The 7012-nt window shown below is 57.9% G+C and overlaps 1 long non-coding RNA gene across 1 annotated transcript; it reads left to right on the forward strand.

Moving 5' to 3' along the window:
- The first annotated feature begins 1485 nt into the window (after positions 1-1485).
- LOC136301576 (uncharacterized) lies at positions 1486-3953 on the forward strand. Its single transcript, XR_010723902.1, has 4 exons — positions 1486-1542; positions 2841-2896; positions 3549-3591; positions 3736-3953. It is a non-coding gene; the product is annotated as an uncharacterized lncRNA (long non-coding RNA).
- The last annotated feature ends 3059 nt before the right edge of the window (positions 3954-7012 follow it).

The raw sequence follows: 7012 nt of genomic DNA on the forward strand, positions 1-7012 counted from the left end.
GGGTTCAACCCAACCCTCGTGCCAGAGGCACCCAGGGGTCACAGGGATGCAGGGAGGTGCCTGACCATGCCCACAGCCACGTTCCAGCTTGCCCAGGGAAGCTGGGAGGCATCCTGGAGATATCCAGGTGTCCTGGATACCCTCTCCATCCCCCCACTCCCCTCTTTGCTGACTTGGGTTTTGCCCCTTTGTGACGCTCGGCTGCCACTTTTCAAAGGCAATTCAAGCAGCCCTCTGCACATCACTTTCTGACCAAGTTTCATTTCTTTTTCCTTCATCTCCTGTCTCTTTATTTGTTTAGAGTTTTATCTCTGGGATTCCAATTCCTCCTCAGGAGGTTGTTGCATAAGTAGCCTCCACACTGATTGCAAGGATTTTAATTTGGTAGCTTTCATCTTAAGCTGTTTCTAAGGCACTTCCTCATTTGTTTAAAATCACCCTTGCCTAAAGCCTGCGAACTGTTTTTCTGGCTTGATACTTCCCAAAGGGCTGTGGGACTTAATTTGAGTCCCTGGTCCTTTGTGGTTCAGTGACAGTTGTCTGGATTAAGTCAAGAGTTGCCACTTCACTCGTGTGCCCCAGACCCGGATTTGCAAAGCTCTGACACTGGACATCTCCGAGGCAGTTTGGATCCCTCAACTCACAGGCAGCTACACTCAGGTGTGCTCTGCAGCCTCCCCGAGACCTCCTGCTCCCTGGGCTACCTGTCTGTGACAGCCAGGGGGACACTGGACCCCACAGAGGACACCCAGAGGACAGGACAAGACTCATCCAGCCAAGGTGAGGATGAGCATCAACCCAGCATCCATCACCTCCTTTTTAGGAGCTTTTTAGCACCTCTCTGTGCTCTAGGTTGAAGAGAGAGCAAACGAAGGAGTGTGAGCAGAGCAGGGAGGGCTGCAAAGGGGAATTCTCACTTTTCCATCCCCTGCTGCAGCCCCGGTGTCCCAGCACTGGCTGGGATGAGAGCAGAAGGGCAGAGTCAGAGGTGCAGCCTGCCAGGCTGAGCCCACCCTGCACCCAGAGCTGCTGGAGCCCCCCAGAGCAGCAGGATGTCCGTGGGGCTGAGCCCAGGGGAGGGGGGGCCAGCTCAGTGGCACAAGGTGTGTCACCTCCAGGGTTCAAGGTGACCCTGTGCAAGGACTCCAGTGAGGGGGATGCCTGTCCCAGCTGGAACCTGAGCTCTGGTGTCCCCTCTGCCCCCTCCACTTCTGGTCCAGGTCCCCACCCCTCCCCTTCTCCTCTCTGGTGGTGCCTCCAGGGCCTGGCTCTCTCCAAACTGGAAGGGAGTCACCCTCGGGCCAGCTCTGACATCCTGCACAGCAGGGGCGTCTGCCTGGGCCCCACCTCTGGTTTACGGGATGTGATTGATGCTGATTTAATTGGTGTTGGTTTAATTGGCTCATCCAGCTCCCATATGTGTTGGGAGGGGGCCAGGGAGAGCATTAAAGGCTCATTACACATTACGAGCATCTTTCCCCATCTCCTCTCTGCTCCTTCTCCTCCCTCACATTTCAGAGCACCAGGACACTCCAGCACGAGGTGGGAAGCTCCTCTGGGAATGCTGGCTATGGGAATCCTGCTGAAACAAGACAAAATGGACGTGGCTTGGAGCCACCTGGGCTCGTGGAAGGTATCCCTGCCCATGGCAATGTGTGGAACTGGACGATTTTTAGGATCTCTTCCAACCCAAACCACGAGGGGGGTGATCTACACCACGCAGGGGTGGTGACAGGGGCTAGGACTGCACGTGGGGAGGGACATCACACACCTGGGCAGCAGGGAGGGAGAGCCCAGCAGGGATGTCAGGATCCCATGTGCTCTCTGTGCTCCAGATATCCGAGTTCCAGGCTCAGCTGTCACCCCCCAGCCCCTGTGGGCATCGCCCCGGTGCCAGCTGCTCCTCCTGGATGAAACCTGTCCCCTCCCCGAGGCAGGGCTGGCACACATCCCCTTCCTCCTGGAACCCCCTGGGGACGGGGGATGAACTAAACCAGCCCTTCCTTTCCCCTGCTGGAGCGAAAGCCCGGAGTTGAAGATTTTCTGGCCCGTGCCTGCAGCACCCTCAGGGAGCCCGGCAGAGGTGGCAGTGCCCCGGGGCTGCGGGGAGAGCTGCTCCATGCAGGGCTGCTGCTGCGATGCACATCACGGGCACCACCTCCTCCGCAGCACCCGCGGGGCAGGGAATGCACAGCCCGGGCGGAGCCCTCCTCAGCTCTGCTGACACCTGAGCTGCTGCTGCACCCAGCCGGGAGCTGGCTCTGCCCTGGCAGGAAGGGGGTTTTGGGGACACCCCGGTGCTGGCTCCGGGTGTCGGGAGCAGCAGGGTGTCTGGGGAACGTGGCTGAAGGGGAGGAGGTGCTCAGGATGCAGGGATGGGGCACAGTGCAAAGGGGCTGGGGGCGTCTGTGCACAGGCCTGGACATCGGAGAGGATTCAGGAGGGGAAAAATGGGGTGGGTTAGTTTAGCCCCCATCCTTAAAGGGTTCCAGGAGGAAGTGGATGTGTGCCAGCACTGCCCCAGGGAAGGGACAGGAGGAGCAGCTGGCACCGGGGCGATGCCCACACGGGCTGGGGGGTGACAGCTGAGCCTGGAGCTCGGATATCTGGAGCACAGAGAGCACACGGGATCCTGACATCCCTGCTGGGCTCTCCCTCCCTGCTGCCCAGGTGTGTGACGTCCCTCCCCACGTGCAGTCCCTGTCACAGTCTCCAGCCCTGCTGAAGGCACCTGAGGGACAGGACAGAGCGGGGGTGACGTTCCCAGGGCTGGGCAGAAAGGTCCCAGCTCTGCCTGCCCCAGCGGAGGGTGATTTGAGGGATTTTCCCCCTCTAAGCAGAACCTGCTCTCCTGCCCTGCCCGTGGATCTCCCCTCAGGAAGGAAAGGCCGGCGAGGTGAGCTGGGGCCCCAGAGGCAGCGAGTGCTGAGCTCGGGGTGGGCTGGGAGAGGAGCTGGCTGGGGAGCACGGCCACGCTGCCAACTTGGCACAGCTCAGGCAGCAGCCCAGTGCCGAGCCACCCAAGCTGTCGGGAGTGGGGATAAAACAGACCCTGCTGGCCAGGCCCCAAGGGGAAGAGCTGACTTGGGCAGGAAACATCATCGCTGACATTTAAGAGTGGGGGAAGAGCGCCCAGCTGGCAGGTGGGGAGAGCAGAGCCGGGCACCCAGCACCCTCCTCCCCCTCAGGGCCCCTTCCTCCGGCCTCTCCACTGGCTCCATCTCCCTGGGCTGTGCCCCTTCCGTGTCCACAGATCAGCCCAGGCTGCCTGGCTCCTGCCGTGGCCCCTCACCGTGGTGGCAGAGAACCCCTCAGTGCCAGCCCTGCCCAGCCCCGTGGGTCAGAGCCCCCCTGTGATCAGCCACAGCGCCCACGGCGCTCCCTGCCCCACTCCAGGGACACGCAGGACAGAGCTGGCCTGCCATGGGAGCTGCACTCCTGGGAAGGTTCTGGCTCCTTTTTCTCCTTGCTGAGGTCGGGATTCATACACGGGAAATGTAGGTTTGGTGTCCAGACTTGGATGTTTATTATTTCTTATCTATTTACAGGCTCATGAGCTGTGAGCTCTAACTGGCAAGTTAGAGAAATGAGGTAAAATGGAGTCACTCTAACCCTTTCCAAGGTTATTTAAGCACTAATCACCCAATAACGAGGTGACACCTGTATTATTTACATTTCTGACCCAATAATGACCACCCAAGGCCTGCAATGGGGACCTTTTTCACCCAATTACAGAAAACCACCTGAACCCACAAAGAAGAAGGAAGAAGAAGGTGAAGAAGAAGGACTCAGACAACACCCCAAATCCTCCATCTTGACTCACATCTATTACTACATGCTAAAACCCCCAAATCCAAGTTTCCAGAATTCCAGCACACTCCCAGTTCACACCGACCCTGGGGGAACACGGGGGACACGGGCACTGCGCACCAGGCTGGTCTGTGCCTGTGGGGGACCCCAAACCGAGGCGATCCAGCCCCAGCTGCCCCACGTGTGGCAGGCAGCCCGTGGCACAGCCCATCCCGGTGGGCTGGCAGCCAGGGCGGGCTCCGTGGGCGGCTGAAGCGGAGTCCGTGGGAGCTGCAGCCCCGCCGCAGATGGCCCCGGCTCCCGGCGGGCTGAGTCACCCTCCCACCGCCGGAGGCACAGCTGGCTGAGCAATTGTGTCCCCCACGGCAGGGCACGGGTGTCTGCAGGGCCGGCTGGAGGGTCTGACACGGCCGCTCTGCCCGGTGAAGCCCCCCAGGAGCTGTCCCCAAACCTGGGATGTCCCGCAGTGCCCCTGGGGACCAGGCTGATGCCTGATGGAGTGTTGGAGCCCTGGAAGCTGAAAATTTCAGGCTTTCTGTGCTAAAAGGCCCTGACCCTCAAGCCAGCACCACATTTGACCTGAGGCCGTGGAACAGGCTCCCGAAATTGACTGATGGCACTGGGGTTGTGGGTGTGTGGTTTGAATGGAATTGCGTGATCTCACAGGGTGAAAAACTTGGATTTGGGGTTTTGGTATATAGTAATGTGTGTGGACAAAGATGGAGCATTTTCAGCATTGTCTGGGTTCTTCTTCTTCACAGATTTAGGTAGTTCTCACTCATTGGGTGAAAAGGGTCCACATTGTGTACCTCGGGTGGTCATTATTGGGTCAAAAGTATAAATAATATAACTGTCACCTCAATATTGGGTAATTATCTCTTAAATAGCCTTAGTAAGAGTTAGAATCTCTCCATTTTGTCTCATTTCTCTAACTTGCAAGTTGGAGCTCATGCCTTGTGAGACTGTAAATAAATAAGAGATACTAAACAACCAGGACCGAGCTCAGCTCTACGTTTCCCCGTGTCTTTCATCCTGACCTTGGCTGAGACAAAGCAAACAGAACCTGGAATCTTCCCTCCTGGAGGATGGGCAGAGAGCCTGGAGCAGGGATGGTGGGCTGGGGAACCCCCTGGAGCTGGGGCTGGGTGGGGTGGAGGGTTCTGCGGGGAGCTGGAGCTGTCAGAGCAAACCCCACCAAACGCAGAGCCCAGTTCAGCCTGGGCAGCCCAAACCTCCTCCTGGGAACACTCACCTGCTCTGGAGGTCAGCAAAGAGCACGAGGGACATCAGGGCTCTGCTCAGCCCAAAGGACCAGCCATCATTTCCCCTGATCCCTCTGCATCACCCCTGTGTTTGAAGCTTCCTTCCAACCTGAAGCCATGGACTATAAATCAGAACAATTCGCTGAAGCGGTCTGGCACCCAGCATTGTGGTCTCCCATGAGGAAAGAATCCCACCCAGGTTTTCCTCAGGAAAACTCTTCACCAAAGCAGGGGTGAGGGCACAAAACTCCCCTAAGGAGGCTTCACCAGCCCCAGCCCCAGCCCTGCTCTTTCCTCCAGTGCTGCCACAGCAGCCAGGATCTCTCCCCTCGGCCCAGATCGGCCCAGGAGGGAATTTCCAGCCTGTCCAGACACGGGCTGAGAGGAGAGAGCCCCTGCCCATCCCCTGGCTGTGTGTGTGCAGCCACCCTCCTCTGCTCTGCTGAGCACAACCCTGGATTCCAGCCCTGGATTCCAGCCCCTCTCCAAGCACGGAGCCACTGCCATTATCCAAAGCCAGGAATTTCTCTCTCTGAGCAGGAAGGAGCATCTCCCCAGCGCTGCCTCCCTCACACATTATGAAGAGATACAGCTCAGTAAATCTCATCTTAGCCAAGGGCATCACCCCTCACCACTTAGCACTAGATCAAACCCAGGTTTATTCAGCCTCCCACTAATCCCTCTGCAACAAGAGCCACCTGCAGCCTGGAGCCCGGGGTTTCGCAGGGAGCAGCGTGCAGGTGTCTGTGATTTGCTCATCCCTTCGGAAAGGGCCGTGCCGAGTGCGGAGCAGCCCGGGGAGGGGGGAGAGAGAAAGAAAGAGGTTGTGCCTGCAGGGCTGAGAGAGCAGCAAAGTGGGGGCTGATGGTTCCCCCCCACGGACACTTCTGAGAGGCCAAAAAACATTGGAAAGAGATGGGGGAAAGGCAGCAGAAACAAAAAAAAAAAAAGAAAAAAAAAAGAAAAAATAATCTTATTTTCAAGAATTCTCTGGTACTTAAAAGCTTGAGACCCGCAGGGGAAGCTAATAAATTTTAAATAGTTTGGAGAGTTGAGACCAGCAGTTTAACTTTGTGCGGCTGCTGAGTTGTTTTCCAAGTGTATTTAATGAAACCCTTCATTATGTTCAGATAATTACGATCTCGGCGTTCCTGGTGCTGCTGGAGTTCACCATCTGTGCTCACAGGTACCTGCTCCATCCTGGCACAGTGGGAACCGCCAGGCACTCGTGGGGCTGGGACACATTTCCTGGCTTTGTGGGCGCAGGGAGCACCCCTGGCCGTGGCCCATCCTGGCAGCCACCAGCCCATGGCAGGAGCACGTGGTGACACCTGAGATCCCCACGTGTCATCCCCCAGCATCCTCGGGGGGTTTGATGCTCCCTGGATTCCCCAGTCTGCTGTCATTTTACAAAATGCGTGAGAACAGAGTGTTGTGGTTGTCAGTGGCAGCTCCTGGGGCTTCCAGCACTCAGGGAGGAGAAATAACAATGTTCACCTGAGCCCTCTGTACCATCCCTGGCAGATTGGGGGGATGAGGGCCTAAAGGGGCTGCAGAGGGACTGGGGACAAGGCCTGCAGGGACAGCACACAGGGAATGGCTTCCCAGTGCCAGAGGGCAGGGCTGGATGGGAGATTGGGAACTGGGAATTGTTCCCTGCCAGGGTGGGCAGGGGCTGGGCTGGAATTGCCAGAGCAGCTGTGGCTGCCCCTGGATCCCTGGCAGTGCCCAAGGCCAGGCTGGACATTGGGGCTGGGAGCAGCCTGGGACAGTGGGAGGTGTCCCTGCCATGGCTGGGGTGGGGTGGGATGAGATTTAAAGGTCTCTTCCAACCCAACTCAGGTTGGGAGCAGAAAATCCATCTCCCCATGGCACACCCAGCCTTGCTGTGCAGCTGAACCCTCCTGCCCCTTTGCCTGTGGCTCAGGGCTGTGTTTGCT

This window comes from Chamaea fasciata, unplaced genomic scaffold, assembly GCF_029207755.1.
Source record: "Chamaea fasciata isolate MVZ Bird 193981 ecotype frontalis unplaced genomic scaffold, bChaFas1.0.hap1 SCAF_26, whole genome shotgun sequence".
In the NCBI taxonomy this organism is placed as follows: domain Eukaryota; kingdom Metazoa; phylum Chordata; class Aves; order Passeriformes; family Sylviidae; genus Chamaea; species Chamaea fasciata.